The 18,125-nt window shown below is 39.8% G+C and overlaps 1 pseudogene; it reads right to left on the bottom strand.

Annotated features, from left to right (window-relative positions):
• Nucleotides 1–272: 272 nt before the first annotated feature.
• LOC131306933 (magnesium/proton exchanger-like) lies at nucleotides 273–13,576 on the bottom strand (annotated as a pseudogene).
• Nucleotides 13,577–18,125: the final 4,549 nt, after the last annotated feature.

Raw genomic sequence — 18,125 nt, forward strand, 5'->3', positions numbered from 1 at the left:
GTACAATCTGTGTGAGTTGAGTGATGGTAATCCTCCTGCATATAGTGAAATCAGTGGCCCTCGTGGATGTACCCCATTCTGAGGAACCACATAAAATTCTTGTGTGTTTCTCTGTGATTGCTCCAATTCGTTGTGTGTGTGGTTCGCGATCTTGTTGCATAACAAGTGCTTCAAGGTTTATATAAGAGACGAAAAGGGATAGGATACATCACGACTCAATACAATACCCACAAGTAAATTAAAGAAATTTGAGAAGCAAGAACATGGACAAGGACCATTGTAATACTACTTGCACTATTAAAGAAGCATGGTCTACCAATACATGTCCTTGAATACCATGAGACCAGTCAACGTTCTCTTTTTCTATTCATTTACTAATTCTATCACAATGGATGACCAAACCCTTGTATGGATTTTATACTTGAATCCTAGAAAGCTTTAAAACAAAGCACTATCAATGAAAAGTAGGGGAAGTGAAACAAATAATATTTCAGGGGAAAATTGAACTCCTCAGATGATGCCTGAAACTTTAAGGGAGGACAGCACAACGAAAATCACGCAAAGCAACATGAAGTACACAAAAGTTACCCAGGCCCATAGCCTTGGCCCTCCAAGCTCAGCACCCAATGTTATTCGCCTAAATACCAGAACAACAATGCAGCCGACAGAAGTAGCAAAGAAAACAAGCAAAGAGAAGCTGAGCCCCTCGGCATTCTTGATCCTCAACGGTTCCTTATAGGCTATGTAGTTGTATGCTGTGTCAATGAGCCATGGAATGCCTATGCCCACGTAAATGTTCACTGAATTGCTACAAAAGGAGAAATGAGGCAACAATATCAATTCAAAGTTCTTAACTAGGAGTATTTACTGCTGTTTTGATTCGTTTAATGTGGTATGCTCCTAGGGTAGTTAGCGGCATGTGATTTCCGGGCGGGTTGGGTGTCAATTGTGATGCATTTCATTCATTATGATGTTTTGTACTTTCTATCTTTTTAATCATTTTAATTTTATTCTGATTAATAAATTTATCCTTCTTTGCTATTCAAAAAACAATCCAGGAGTATTTCCTCACTTAAGACGGACCTGAAAAGGGGAAAAAGGTCCCCCTCTACTTCTAAATAACGACATTTGTTAGCCCGACTGGGAAAATGGTAGCATTCAATCCTTAGACTTGCACCTTAACCTTTTGTTTCGAGTTTACTGAGACTTGAACCCTGCAACACACCCTTCCAGGACAGTAGATGATGATACTCAAGCTAGTGAACTGACTGCTGGTAATGGGTTCAGTATGAAAACAACTTTGGCTAGGTAAAGTTCAATATAAATGTCACTTAATGAGATTTTAAGATGAACACCACGCTCTAATGACTACAAGAAGTGAATTTCAAAGTGGGCCTAAGTTTTTACCAGTGTAGCAAGGATAACTGTAATGGAAGTAAAAAATGAACCTGCAAGTGATGTTTGCTATAGCAGAGTCTGCTGTTGTCTGCCGTTCAGCAGCAATCTTGCCTGCCACTAAATCTGGCCATGAGGTTCCACTCGCCAATGCAGTAAATGCTATGTGAAATTAGGGGAAAAAGGACAGCCCAACCAAAATTAGGTTTCTCTCTCACTTTGTATATATATGGACAAAGGTACAAGTACAAATATACCCCTATGTAAAAGATACATAACAAAAAAAACCCTAACAATTTAACACTCCCCCTCAAGTTGGTGCAAAGATATCTATCAAGCCCAACTTGAACACAATGGGATGAAAAATCTTACTACTAAGCCCTTTCGTAAATATATCAGCTAATTGGTCCTCAGACCTCACAAACGGCATACATATCAAACCATTGCTCAACTTTTCCTTGATGAAATTCCTATCAATCTCGATATTTCGTTCTGTCATGCTGCACAGGATTATGAGCAATATTTATAGCCGCTTTGCAAATCCTTCAACAAGGTTTGGAGCCACAAAAGCTCACACACGCCGTGAGCCATATCCCTCTATTCAACTTCTGCACTGGATCTAGCTACCACTGACTGCTTCTTACTGTGCCAGGTAACCAAATTCCCACCAAAAAAGGTGCAGTAGCCAGAAGTGGAGCTCCTATCATCCACTAAACCAGCCCAGTCTGCATCAGTAAATGCTTCCAATCTCAAGTGACCATGATTGGAAAACAAAATTCCTTTACCTGGAGCTGATTTGAGATATCTCAAAATACGATAGACTGCATCCAGATGCACTGTACGTGGCTCATGCATAAATTGGCTGACAACTCCAACGGCATATATCTGGTCTAGTGTGAGATAAGTATATCAGGCGGCCCACAAGCCTTTGATATCTTTCCTTATCTGTATGCTCCCCAACAGCTCCACTGAGATGATGATTAACCTCAATAGGTGAGTCTGCAGGTTTGCACCCCAACATCCCCGTTTCTTCCAAGAGATCAAGAATATACTTCCTTTGGGAGATAAAGATACCTTTATTGGATCTGGCCACCTCCTTCCCAAGAAAGTATTTCAATGACCCCAAATCCTTAATCTCAAACTCTTAAGCAAGACGAGCCTTAAGATGGAGTATTTCTTCTGCATTATTGCCAGTCATAATTATGTCATCCTCATAGACAATGAGGATAGCAATCTTGCCATTACCTCCCTTGATGAACATAGTATGATCTACCTGACTCTGGCGGTAACCAAATCTCAACATTGCTTTAAGAAATCTGTCAAACCAAGCTCTCGGTGACTACTTCAATCCATAGAGGGCTTTTCTCAATCTACACACCTTCCCTTCTGTTGCAAAGGAAGAGAAACCTGGTGGTATATCCATGTACACTTCTTCTTCTAAATCACCATGAAGAAATGCATTTTTAACATCGAATTGTTAAAGAAGCCAATTCAAAATAGCAACACAAGAGAGTAATGTTCGAATGGAGTTCATCTTTGCTACCGGAGCAAAAGTTTCCTCATAGTCAATTCCATATGTTTGAGTATAGCCCTTGGCAACAAGTCTCGCCTTGTATCTCTCAATTGTCCCATTTGCCTTATGTTTTACTGTGAACACCCATTTACAACCCATTGATTTCTTTCCCTCCGGAGGAGACACTAATTCCCAGGTGCCATTCTTTTTTAAAGCCGTCATTTCCTCTACCATAGCTTATTTCCACTTAGGTATTATGAATACTTCTTTCCAACTCTGTGGGATAGATATGGAAGAGAGAGGAAACAAATGCACGATACGAAGGAGATAAACAATCATATGAAACAAACTGTGAGATGGGATGTTGAGTACATTGTCTAACTCCTTTTCTATGAGCAATAGGAGCATCAAGATTATCAGAAACAAGAAGGGATGGTTCATTACCAGATGAGTCAGCCAAAGAATCAGACACTGGACTTGAAACTGGAGTAGGTGATAGTGATTGGCAAGGTGGTATCGCACAGGCCAGCTGTCCCTTTTTTCCGTCGAGAAAACTTCTGCAAGTTAGGCAATCTATGCGGGTAAAGCCTATCATCGTCAACATCTCGGCCACTTATGTCATGTTCTGCTCTTGCTTTAGATATGGGTTCTTCCCTAGAGTTTTTCTTCTTCCCCTCACCATAACAAGGTATTGGGAAGTAAGACCATGACTCCTGAGTATGGGATGTCAACATCTCTTCCTCCATATGATTCTCCCCCTGAAGAGATGTAGCGGAGAGAGGGTAAAAAGAAGTTGTTTCCCAAAAAGTAACATCCATAGAAACAAAATGTTTATGAGAGTGAGGGTCATAGCATTTATATCCCTTCTGGGTAGGGGAATAGCCAAGGAAAATGCATTTACAAGCCTTGGGAGTGAGGGTCATAGCATTTATATCCCTTCTGGGTAGGGGAATAGCCAAGGAAAATGCATTTACAAGCCTTGGGATCTAACTTGCCACCAGGATGTTTAGAAGCATGGACAAAACACACGCAACCAAAAACTTTGGGTGGAAGGGAAGAAACTGAAGAACTACGAAGGAGAAACTCAAGAGGAATTTTAAATTGAAGAACACTGGATGGCATGCGATTGATAAGATAAGCTGCAGTAAGAACAGCTTCGTCCCAATAAAATTTTAGGACATTCATGGTGAACAAGAGAGAACGGGCTACCTCAACAAGGTGACGATTTTTACATTTAGCAACCCCATTTTGCTGTGGAGTGCCAACACAAGTTGTTTGAAAAAGAATGCCATACTCACTAAGATATGCCCGAAATTGCCCATCAAGGTACTCAGTTTCATTATCACTACGAAGGATTTTAATGTTGGTGTCAAATTGAATACGAACCATCTGATGAAAAGATTTAAAGCATGAAAACACTTTATTTTTGGACCGAAGTAAATACACCCAAGTGACACAAGAATAACAGTCAATAAAAGTGACAAACCATCGATAACCAGAAATAGAAGTAACCGGGGAAGGACCCCAAACATCAAAATGAATAATCGTAAAACGAGAATCACTTCTTTGACTAACATGGGCATAAAAGGAGCGTTTGTGTTTAGCTAGCTCACACGCTTCACAAAAAAATTGACTCCTACTACACTGCTTAGTTAAAGTAGGAAAAAGTTTTTCTAAAATCACAAAAGATGGGTGGCCTAATCTACGATGCCACTGATGCAATAAAGGAAGAGCTGAACTCGTATCTGTTGTAAGAGCTTGACCCAATGACAGGGGTGTAAAAGATGGACGAGGTGCAGACTCCAAAAAATATAGACCACCATGAGCTTTACCACTGCCAATCATTCTCCCCGTATCCAGCTCCTGAAAGACACAATGTGTAGGAAAAAATGTCACGGAGCAATTCAATGAATGGGTAAGACTACTAACAGAAAGAAGGTTAGTCGAAAAATTTGGAACATAGAGAACTGAAGAAAGAGAAATGGTTGGAGAATAGCGGATGGAACCTTTCCCTGAAATAGCAGATAGGGAACCATCAGTGACTCTGACCTTATCCTTACTAGAACATGTAGAGTGTGAGTCAAAAAAGGATGAACAACTTGTCATATGATCGGTGGCACCAGAATCTATTATCCAAGGAAGAGAGGAAAAAGCAGTAGATGCACTAGCTGGGATACCTGTGTGAGCAAAGTATGAGGATGTAGTGGAAGTAGAAGCCGTGGAAGATGGAGAATCAAGCTTGGCCATTAGGCGCCTGAGAGTCTATAACTCCCCCTGAGAAAAAGGACCACCACTTTGGGAAGTACCAAGCACAGGAGCTTGCAAATGAGCACCAATAGGGTAAGGCAATATGTCAACAGTAGACTCTAAAACATGTGCATGAGAACACACAAGACCACCATCTCGACCACTGCCTTTCCCACGAGAGGGGCGGCCATTTAACTTCCAACAGAATTCCCTTGTATGCCTGGTTTTATTGCAATAGTCACACCGGAGCAATTCTTTATCAACAAGACCACTCTTATCACCAAGCTGACCCTGGGTAGACTTACCATCCCGTGGAGGAGGAATAGCAACTAAGGCAGAGCGATTCGGAATTGGAGGATGAACCATCACACTCATTCTACTCTCCTCCTGTTTAACACATGCATAGGCCTCTCATAGAGTAGGAAAAGGAACTCGACCTAACACCTGCACTCGAATCGGATCATATTCTATGTCAAGACCAGTAAGGAAATCATAAATGCGCTCCTTCTCCACCATCTGGTGAAATGTGGTGGCGTCAGTAGCGCAAACAGCTTGAAAAACCCGATAGTAATCAAGCTCTTGCCACACTCCACGCAACTCAGCATAATACTCAGCAAGAGATCAATTGTGTTGATCCAATCCCCTAAGTTTCTTCCCTAACTCAAAGGCTTGAGCATCATTACTCTTTCGGGAATAGGTTTGTGCCACAGTAATCCAAACCGTAAATGGAGTATCCAGGAGCAAAAAGGTATGACGAATAGTAGGGATCATAGAGTTGAATAACCAAGTCATAGCCAAAGCATTCTGTGACTTCCAAGTCTCAAATTCTAGTCCAGCATCTGTTGGTTGTGTAATAGGCCCTGCGATAAATTTCGACATGCCACGGGCCGTAATGGCCAAGGTAAAAGAGCGAGACTAGAGCAAATAGTTGGTACCATCCAACTTAATTTGACAAATATCAAGGGGAGTGTTATCCAGAGTCCCAACACGACTCCCCTCATTCTTTGCATCAGCGGAAGCTTTTTGTGGATTCCCCGACATATCAACACACGAACAGAGATTCCAAACAAATAATACCCAATAAACCCAACACTAAACAGCCTTGTAAACAACAACAGCAGCAGCAAACAGAGACCTATTCGACCCCGTATGAACTCAAAATCAACATACCCAGCCACTGATAAACCAAAGAACAACCTCTGACAGCCCAAAAACCCTAAAAGCGCACCTGACAGTCACCGTACGAGGTCAGAAAATAAGTCAAGCCATCGGCGAGTGGTGTAGGAGGTCGTAGGTGGTCCGGCAAGACTTGGCGTCGTCGGAGAAGGGCTGGGTGTTGTCGGAACAGTGGAACAAGCACTGGGTGTCGTTGGAAATGGCTGGAAAAGGCAGAGACGACGTCGGAATAGTAAGGCGAGCACGCGTTGGAGCTCGTCGGCGTCAGAGATGGTCAGAACAGGTATGGGTCAGCACCACCAACGTCGGAAAAGGCTGGCGTAGGTCCGGCGGTGGTCAGAAAAACGAACAGCAGAAGATACGACTTGAAAACCCAGAAGATACGAACCAGATCTGGTGCGTATAAGGTCAACGAGACTCGTACGGCATCGGAACCCAAAAGATACGAACCAGATCTGGTGCGTATAAGGTCAACGAGAGTCGTACGGCATCGGAAAATGATTGTAGGTGTTCGGCGAGGACTGGGTCTTCATCATCCAGCCTTATCAACGAGATAATTGCCGATGGTCAGGAGTCTCCAGGTATGGCCAAGTGTTCTAAAAGGCGGGATTAATTGCCGATTAATGGGTGATTAATCGGAAATTTCGGCTGACCGATGAGATTAATGGCTAAAAGGTTGAATTAAGCGGCTAGAAGATTAATCGGACTTTGGCGGCGATTAATCGCCGCTTAATTGGTCGGCGTCTGGGCGGCGATAGGCGATTAATCGATTCATGGGCGATTAATCGGCTAATGGGCGATTAGGCGAGGTAAATTTGAATTTTTAGAAAACAAAAGGGGTAACTGTTATACTCATACCAGGTTATTTAGGGCTTTGAATTATTGTGCTAGGGCTCTCATTCAATCTGGGTCTGGGAAGAAACCCAGTCATCGCCTACTGCCGACGCCAGTACATCGACGATCGCCTTTCATCACCGACACCGGTCATTGCTGACGCCTTTCATCACCATTCACCGCTACTGCGCCTCATTGTTGACTGCTGTAACTCTCGATCCCTCTCTCTTGATCCCCCTCTCTCTTTGTAATCTCTCTTTCTCTCTCTCTAATTTCTTGATCCCCCCCTCTCTCTGTAGTAAATAGTATTTTTTTTGACAAAATTTAACACTTGAGTCTGAGTAGCAGAGTAGTGTAGTATTGTAAATTTATGGTTTGGACCGTTTGGTGTAGGCCGTAGCCGTGTAGACCGGTAGATGTGTAGTAACTAGTAAGTATTGATGGTAGAGAAGATATCACATCAACTAGAAAAACTGTGATTATTGATGGTAGGGAGGTTGTAGAATATTTAAAAAAAAAAAACCCGACTAATTGCTAAAAGGCGATTAATGGCCGATAAATAGGTCTCGAAGCTTGAAGGTGGTCGGCTGCCCGCCTAGCGCCGAGCGCTTTTTAGAACATTGGGTATGGCTCTGATACCATGTGAAATTGGGGGAAAAAGGAGAGCCCAACCAAAATTAGGTTTCTCTCTCTCACACTTTGTATATATATGGACAAAGGTACAAGTACAAATATACCCCTATGTAAAAGATACATAACAAAAAAACCCCTAACAATTTAACATGCTATCACGTAGGCATTTATTCCTGAAAAACCCAGGAAAAATTTGCAAATGAAGCACTTAAGTGCGATAGCTACATGATGGAAGTAATATTCATGGTGAACGAAGAAAGCTTGGGGGATTTATCTCCATTTAGGAGCAACCTGTGACACAGGTAATTAGGTCTGTGAGTTGGGTAACAATGTATGCTATCCCACTGATGAAAATTAGAGAGCAAATGAAGGCAATCCAGCCATGAGCTATTTGATGTGGAGGTACAAAGGCAAACAAAATTCTCCATGGTGCAAGGAGTGTCTGCCAGAAAATTCTCGCAAGCCTCAAGTAGATATTGTTCAATTTTCTCCCTTCTGTGCTATCCACCTGTTAAAAGAAATAAGAAATTATGACTACTTTCAACAGCTAGAATAGAATAGTAGTACAGTACAATACCCGGTGAAGTTTGGCGAGTCATCTACAAACTTTGTTCCATGATAAGGTGAATAAACAAAAACGTGTTAATGATGCATTTGCTCACATAGAGGGTTTTTTTTTTTTTGGAACAAGAGCTCACATAGAGTTGCCCTTGATTTGCAACCCTGTGGAATTATCTTTTTCTTAATCTAAACATTCATGTCTTCCTCCCACTACTATCAATTTATCATATATGGCAGGCAGTGTTTATCAATATAATCTAGGCAAATAGAGCAACCAAAACGTCCAAGTGAAGATGAGACATCTAATTCCAGTTTATAGGCTTTCAATGAAGACTTCAAAAACTAAGGTATGCAATACAGTACCGTGAACGCATCAACAAATTGCTGCTTCCAAATTAAGAGCACGTGGGATTGTTCGACATCAATCTTTCTGTTCAAAGGTTCATCAGGGGCTTCAGCTAGATCATTACCAGGCACGTTCTGATATACAGGTCCTGCAAGTTATACTTTGAAAAGGGCTATTTAGATTTGACTGTAGCATGAAAAACAAGAGCCATACAGCAAACAGAGTTGAGTGTGTCACATTAGAACCAAACTCGAGACATTTTTTTTTTATGCTTCCTCTCAATCATCTTGTACCCACCGGCCACTATAAACATGAATCTGGTTTTCAACCTTATCTTGACTCCATTTCATGTTTTTCACAGCTTAATGAAGCATAAAATAGCATATATTAACTATGGACATAGCTTAGAGATCGTTCTGAGTTATTCAACATTCCTAGGACTTCATCAAAATCGTACCAAAGGCATAAAAAAAATTTATCGATACTTCTGCCATGTGCAAACCAAATGGAGCGATTTCTGAGGTTTTGATAGCTCAGTGGAAAACCTTTTGCAAAGCTATAGTGCAGTAGGTTTTGGAAATTTAGTGTTTGTCTGATAAGAAAAGGTATGATTTTTCCCTCCTTCCCTGGCTCTTCTACTGTAGTCTGGTAAGGAGTTGACTTTCTGCACCTCCAGGTTCCAAACCCTTTTTCCTCCGGAGATAAACAGTATATACAAATAGACAGCTATCAATAACTGTTTACCTTCTCTTGAATGAATAGAGAAAATATCAACAATGGCTTTCCGTTCACCATCAGCAACTTCTAGTATATCATTAGAGTGTTCATCGGAGACACTGTTATCATGTTTGCATGAAGCAACCTCTTCTGGCACCCAGTCCTCTGGCCTCTCAGTTCTCGCACTGAATGCAAAATGGAATAAAAATTGCACATCAATTCTTTTACTGAGACTCTTTGCCAGTGATACATGAACAAATATGCATGCAATGCACACGTGAGCAAAAAAATAAACACAAGCAACTAAAATAATACATAGGAAGAGACAAATAGGGCCAACGCTTGTCCTGAGCATAAGCATGCATCAGCAGTAACCCAAACTGGAGCACTGTCAATAAGGCTTCCCACAAGGTAACAATGTTTGGAGTCCACACCTGCAAAACAAGGATAACCTTTTCATTCCTAACTTGTTAGAGCAGCTACAGTAAGAAAAATTAGGGTGTCCTCATTTTTTGTTCAAAATTTTTGAGATTTAAATGGCGAATGTAAGGGAATGAAAAGATCAATAGCAGATGAGTCCATTAAAAGAACTGATTAACTTGTTTCTATTAGGTAGTTCATGCAACATTTGTAGAAGATAAACCATTTGCAGTTATACTATACACATATATGTTGAAAGTAGAGAAAAATCCATACGGGTAACTAAAAATTTACTTCTGGTAATGATTGAAGGAGTGTTTAAAGGAAGACATTAGCAAGATCATTTTGAGACCGTAGAGCTGGAAAATGTATATAGTGACGAGTTAGCTCACTTCACAGAAAGTCAGAAACCTTTGGTTATTTGTGGCCGTCAGTTCTCTCAATGGGAGTGCACTCCATTATCCATATTTTCTTCCAAGGAGAGCTCCCAAAGTCGGGACTTGATTTCTATCATGAGTCATGATATGGTGGTTATTGAATGGACATGTAGTGTCAAGCACCATGTCGTTACTGAATCGAAATATAGTGTCGAGCACCTGGAATGTTCTACAATATTCTAGAATAAAAACAAACAGTGGGTGGAAACCAAGATGGCTTACTCGGGAAACAGATACAAAATATCACCTCTAGGATAATGTATAACCATATGTAAGCCCAAAAGGACCAAAAAAGCTCCACTAGCCATACTCCTAAATCCGATATCTTTTTCAACTCTCCAGCTTTTGGTACCACCACACAAACAGCATGGATGGGAAATAGGTCGAATGCAGCAGAACCCACAAGAGTCCCAGGACCCAAACCTGTTAATCAAGTGGATTTTAATATCTGGAAATACACGTAAACTTAATACCTAAAGGTAAGCTCTTTAACTAGTTGCATGTAGATTGTAAGCAAAACATAAAAGTAGCATGCAAATGTTCCCAGAAGTAATCAAGTTAGCAATCAAGTATTAATTTCAGAACGATCAATTTACATAAAAATAGTCGTGCTAACTGAAAGCAAAGCATCAAGACACAACTACTCACTGAGCAATCACCAAAACATGCAGACAGAAAGAAGATTACGTTCACATTATTAACCAAAACTTGAAAACATAACAGGTAATATGGAACCTTCTGTTTTTACTTGTGTGAACAAGCAAATGTAGGCTGCTTTGGTATGAGTGTGCAATTAGGGTGTGTGTGTGTGTGGAAGCTCTTTCGCTTCTCTTTGAAATCACATAAATATGCAACCGGGGTTACGTTTACAGCGCAATCAGTTACATAACCTTGTGTTCCTACATGATTCATACAAACCTAAGTAGCCTGGCAAGGCTGCTTCCTTGTTTATTGAGGGTGTCGCTGGAAGTTTTTCCACCTTTCTTCAATACGTTTAAGACCTTAACAGCTTTTTTTTTTCCTTGAAATTCTCCGCAAATAAATTGTTAGTCTACTTTCACAATTGTGAGTTAACATTTGCCATACTATTCTAGCTTCCGGAAAGCATAACAGTACGTGAATCACCCATAGTCATCTTCAGAATAAGATATGCTAATAAATGCACTCAGTGACAAAACTTAAATTCAAGAGTTAACTTGCAACACACGTGTTAACTTTCTATCGCAAGATTGTGTACTCCAACCATTGTTTTCTCAAGAAAAAGATCCATGTTACATAGGTCTGGTACTCAAATGTACCAATAACAAATTTAAAACCTTGGTTGACATCTTTCAGTCATATCTTTCATAAGAAGCACACATGTACTCAAATCCACTTTGAATTATGTAATGAGTAAACAGTCACGGATTGCTACACTAAGACATCTGAACATTTGCACCATTCCAATACTAGCCTGAAAACTATTATTGTAGGCGAACTCAATCAAGCGTAGATGAGTTTCCCAACTTCCTCGAAAATCTAAAACACAGGCCCGAAGCATATCACTCATTTGAAGCACTGAATGGAAGGAAATGTTGATCACCGATTCATTGGACTGAAGTGGGGGAGAAACGGTTACTCAAGCCAGACCAGGTTCGGCAGATGTGAGTCACTATGGAAAAGGTCCGAATAATACAAGAAAGGTTGAAAACTGCCCAAAGTCGACAAAAGAGTTATGCAGACGGTAGAAGAAGGCCTTTGGAATTCCAAGTTGGAGATCGAGTTTTTCTGAAAATTTCGCCAATGAAAGGTGTGGTTCGTTTCGGGAAGCGAGGCAAATTGAGTCCAAGATACTTAGGACCATTTGAAGTTATTGAGAGGATTGGGGAAGTCAGTTATCGATTAGCATTGCCGCCGGAGTTGTCTTATATTCACAACGTTTTCCATGTGTCCATGTTAAGACGTTACTTGCGTGATCCATCACACGATAAGCTAGAAAGTTCTCCTATTGATCTTCAAGAAAATCTGAGCTACGAGATCAAACCAGTTAAAATTGTCGGTCGAAAAGAAAAGGTTCTTAGAAACAAAGTGATACCGGTAGTGAAGGTATGGTGGGATAATCAGCGAGAAGGAGAAGCGTCGTGGAAACAGAAGAGGCTATGTTGAAGAAGTATCCGCATTTGTTTCCAATTCAAGGTAAGCAAAGTTTGGGGACCAAACTTTTATAAGTTGGGGAGGGTGTAATAACCCTCATTCTAATTAAGCTTAATACATGGATATTTGTTGTGCTTCTATTAACTAAGTGGTTAATGACTTGATCTTATTTGCTAAGTGAGGCTGGAACATAAAATAGCACATGGTTACATATGCACTTGATAACTTTTCTAAAGGCCTGATAAAACAAAAGAGGGCTTCCACGTTATTCTTTTTCCTCGTTTGGTTGTTCCTATCGTTAACGTAGAGAGAGAGAGAGAGAGAGAGAGAGAGAGAGAGAGACGTCAGATGACCATGCAGTGATGTACAGAAATTCAGCCGGATTAGCTAACATCATTACATGACCATGCCATGTAGACAAGTAGGTTTGCATCAATACAAGACAGTAAGTGGTTTAATCATCTTCATTAACTATGCTTCAATATTAAAAGTGAAGTAACAAAAACAATTGGACAGATTAAAATCATCATTACACTACTGCTATTTAACTTTGAGGACAATAGAAAAGTCAGCTGGCATAGAATAAACGTAAGTACAATGCAATCACAAGTAGTCCAACTGTCCAACAACATAAGCACCTTTTTCCAATCTTACATCTTGCAGATAAGCAAAATTCATCTCTATGCTTGAATATCAAATCAATAAAGTGAGAGCAAGAATGAAATAACAAACCTCCAGCATACAAGTTCCCAAGGTTTCGTATGGTGTCAATGGTGGCCAAAGAGATTTGGGGGAAGCTAGTCCCAAACGCCAACAGAGTGATGTCGGCAATTGTGTAATTCCACACCTTTTCTTGTCTAACAACCTCACTATTTGTAAAAGGATCTATCTCCACCACAGTCGGGCTATGCTTAACAACAGCTTCCATAGACCGGAAGAACCGCGCAGTTCGGCAGTTATAGCTGATAATCCGATGAAACAATAAGCTAGACCAAGAAAATACAGAAAGGTCCGGAATCCATCCCCAAGGGCGGTTTCACCAGGAAAAATCAAGTAGTCTTGGCAATTCCCCCACCCTAAGACATTGGAAATTGGAAATAGGTGTGCTCCCAGCAGAATGGTTACGGACGGAGGCCATCGTCGTATTAGTATGCATTCCGAATTTTAGAATCACAGAATCTGTCATTGAGAAGTAGTTGCACATCTGGTAAAAGAATTAGCATCGAACCAAGGAGTAATAAAACACATAAGCCACGAAAAGTAGATTATACAGGTCGATTCCAAGAAATGTCGCGAAGAAAAGAATAGGATTAATGGGCCGATCGACCGACATACCAGAGAGCAGGGGACGGCGGCGGCGAAATGTGAGGATCGCCGGTAGGTATCTAGATTGACGCAAGTGACGACGACCGACTTGGCTTCAGATCAATCAATCCAATAATGCATCGAGTGCAGGGACAGGGAGGCCTCAAATTGGATTTCGATTTTCTGGAATCTGTAGGAGTATTATTTATTGTTTTCCAGACAGATTCGAGGGGAATCTTTATTGTGTGTTAACACCCAATTTTGCTCCACCACTCGAAAATTTAAGAGTTTGGAGCAACATTGGACGACGCCAATTTCACCATATCTATCTCCCCGTCAGAGCATCCGCAATGGGAATAATCAAAATCGATAACTAAAATGTGTCACGTCAGCATTTGATTATCCATTTAGTTCATAATCAAACCTAACAAACTTGATCTCCACATTGGTTATTTTTGTATCCCTATAAAACCCCACCCCCCCCCCCCCCAATACGCAAATACATCTATGTCCAATTGCAAACGAGTTCCAATCACGCACCCGACCACACCAAATTATCGAGACGATTCTAATTTGAGATGTTTTTTAATTTTTTAGTTTTGAATTTGGTTATTGGTTTGGTTATTGAGTTTTGGTTATTGGTAAAAGTTGTTAAGTTTGGTTATTCAAAGGTCAAAATTTGATGAGTTGCTAAGAGGTTGCTAAGTTTGGTTATTACAATGTGAGCACTTTTTTGAGCAAATATTGCTAACTTTAGCAAACTTTTAATTTTGATTATTACATTGTGGATGCTCTCAGAGCAAAAATTTAATTTTGACGAGTTTTTGGCCGAAATGGCTATAAATTGTAATCAAATTGGGAGAATACCCATCTTTCTAAACATTTTGTAAAAATATGGCATCGCTTCTTTTCAAAAGGCGTTATAGGTAAAGGCTTGTTGTAAGTATTATAGCTCCTTTTGGAAATGAGCTACTATAGGTTAAAGCTCCTTTTGGAAAGAAGCGATAGGTTAAAAACTCAGACTTTAATTAAACCATCCCCTTTTCTCCTCCTATGATATTTCTCTTTCTCACTCCACGTCGATCGCGATCTCCTCTAGCCGCCATCCTCCTCCGGCGTGCTCTCTTATCGGCGTGCTCACTCATCTCCGGCGTGCTCTCCACCCTCTGTTGTCACTCACAGTAAGTCTCTCTCTCTCTCCATCTTCCTTATCTCATGTATGTGTATATGTATATATGTATGTGTATACTAGGGTTTGGCTCAATAGGTAATTTTCAAGATGCAATTTGTCTTAATGCTGTTATGAAATTTTCATTTTTGGTGGTTAGCTTGGCGATTGGTTCAGTTATTTCGTGGTATTGGGTCATATGACCCCTAATTGGTACGATTCCTCGCTATGGATATCTGGGTTGTCCATGGTTTCGCCTATTCATGTTTTAAATCTTCAATCTATGTTATATTTGGGGGGCCTCTCCTCCATTTCCTAGGAGTGGTATATTTCGCCACTCATGTATAAGAAAAGTTTTAAATTTTTCCTGTGTGTTGCCTGACTGCTTGTGCAAATAGCATAAATCATCATATATTTACAATCTAGGCTTAACAAGGACTTCTTAAACGGTGAAATTTATCATTACACAGTTTTGGTTTATGCTGTATCATAGTCTCATAGATAAGATATGCTTCCCGATTTGCTATGGCTTTAATTGGGATCCACGCAAGTGGGGAGTTATGGTATATATGCTTCACGTATATACCCGCGACCACACTTTTCGTCGATTGAATCATCATTGGTACCGTTTTGAGTGGGCGATTCTGAATAGACATGTTAAATATGATACTATATGAAACCTTATAAACCATTAAGCTATAGTATGACAGTTTGCAAAGTTCTTACACACGTCACACTGGAATATATAATTTTTCCGAATACCATTTGTAGCGTTTTGCAGCAAGAATTTTCACACCAAATGGAATACCGTTGACGAGTTGATAATTTAACTCTATTTGTTTTAGGTACCTAAGGGAAAATATGGTTCTTCAGGAGGGCCCCATTGACGGGAGTTTGTTAACTTTTCAGCAAAGTCATCGCTCTCATTCTATATGGGTAAATAATGTAAGTACAAATTTTCAGTATTTGTCAACACTCTTTATATGATTCAGATTACAAAATGTGAAAGTACGTTGACTTATTTTTGCAGGGAGAGCCTCCAGTTGATTCAAAACTCTTAAAGTACGACGAACTGAAGCTAGACTAAAGAAATTGCCCCCCAGCGCCACCAGTTTTACAATTGATTAGGCAAGCTGGTTTTGGTGATGTTCTAGATCTCCCGTTTATCTCTCTTGACCTTGGCCTGATGACATGCTCAAAGTGTGGTCAACAAGGTCACCACAAGAGAAGATGCGGAAAATGAAATTCAAACTACATGTCATGTGAAATGATGTTTTTATATGAAAAGTTTGTACTCAACAAGTCTTTTATGTTAATCAATTATTTATCCGGACATGTTTCACTAGTTGAATTTGTTCAATAAATTAAGTACTTAGGTGAGGTTTAAGAGAAAGCAAATTCAAGAGAGAGCAAATTCAATCACTTGGTGATCGTGGGAGAGAAAAATTAATAGTACTCACAAATAATCATACTACAACAATATATGTCACTCTGTAAGAACAAACCCATGTAGTGGGTTTCTCTCTCCAACTCTTCTCCCTCTCTCTGTGGTCTCTCTCTCACACTAGCTAGTATATCCCACCATACATATTTGTAAACAAATTACATAATCAACAAACAACTAATAATCAACCACTCCTCCCTCTAACTATGTACCACATTCAAATCACCAATTCAGGCTCTTCCTCTCTCGTTTCTTGGGGAAGTTAATTTGAAAATTTCTATATCATATCACTCAATTCTTTTATATCCAATCTTTTCCAAATTAAAAATAATTCTAATTTTTTTAACACAATCGTAAAAATTTTTAATATCTTTATGGCCAATCTATTTCTTTGGATAATACTACAAATTCTCACACTTTTTGTTTCAAAAATTGAGATAACTAACGTCGGTGTTTTTGGGGTTAGGATTATATATAGCTCCTTTTCAAAAGGCGTTATTAGGGTTTGAATGAATGATAGCTCCTTTTCAAAAGGAGCAATTAGAGTTTAAATTATAGCTCTTTCTCAAAAGAAGCTATCTATGTGGCGGCTACATGGCGCTTAACCGCTATAATGCCTTTTGAAAAGGAGCGATGACATATTTTTACAAAATGTTTAGAAAGATGGATATTCTTCCAATTTGATTACAATTTATGGCCATTTCGGCCAAAAACTCTAATTTTGACTGTGTTCGGACCCAATCGAACACTGTTCAAAAATCAGTCGAGGCCCATGGCGCATGCACTTTGCCGTGAGGCGCACATGTAGCAAGCCCCACTTAAAATTGGGATCCACGGCATTATAATATTGAAACCAAATGACAATATACATATTGCATCCAACATGTGAATTGGCTGGCCAAGAGTTCTTGTGGATCAGGACTGTTGGGGATTCGAACGTCCAAACCCACAAACAAACGCACACAATCGAAGAACAAACCAAGAACAGAAAATAATATAAAGTAAGAAAAGAACAAGACACAGAGATTACCTGGTTCCGACTTAAGCTGATTGCTTAATCGTACGTCCACGGGGTGCTGGGGTGTTTCACTATGATGAAAATATGTCAGAGTTACAAAAAGAGGCAGCCCTAGCTTTGCTTTTATATGTGCAAGCAAGCTAATACTAGAAAACCTTAAAAAACGCAAAAACCTGCGTTGGGCAGGACCCAAAACCTTCCGGGTCATTTTTACTGCACTCTAAAATTGTCTTCACATCTCAACAAGGACAAATACTCCTCTGTTCCTATTTAATTGTCCATTACGATTTTGCGTTCATTTTCAATACCTTATATCTCTTGACGTATATTCCTAAAAATATACAATATAGATCTTGTTCGATAGATCTCAATTTTTTTTATAAGATAATGATTTCAAAAAACGGAAAACATAATATACGTCGAGAGATATAAGTCGTTAAAAATGCACGCAAAACCGTAGTGGACAATTAAATAAGGATGGAGGGAGTATTGTAGTTGGCAGCTTGTTTCTCCAGAAAGAAAACCAAAACCAAATTCCACTCCGAAACCTAAAAAAAAAGCTTTTCTGTCTCCACAGTCAAAAAAAACAAAAAACGCATCTCTTCAAATTCTGAGGCCGAAGTCCTCTTAGTTTAGGTTCAAGGAAAAAATATCCGATCTTCACAAGTTTATTGTAAGCCAGAATACACGACAATAATTATATAACTAAAAATAAGTATGGATCAAATTATGTGCTATTTTTAGTTATATTTTTGTCTAGTTTAATTTCTGAGCACAC

Source organism: Rhododendron vialii, chromosome 11a (assembly GCF_030253575.1).
Source record: "Rhododendron vialii isolate Sample 1 chromosome 11a, ASM3025357v1".
Taxonomy (NCBI): Eukaryota; Viridiplantae; Streptophyta; class Magnoliopsida; order Ericales; family Ericaceae; genus Rhododendron; species Rhododendron vialii.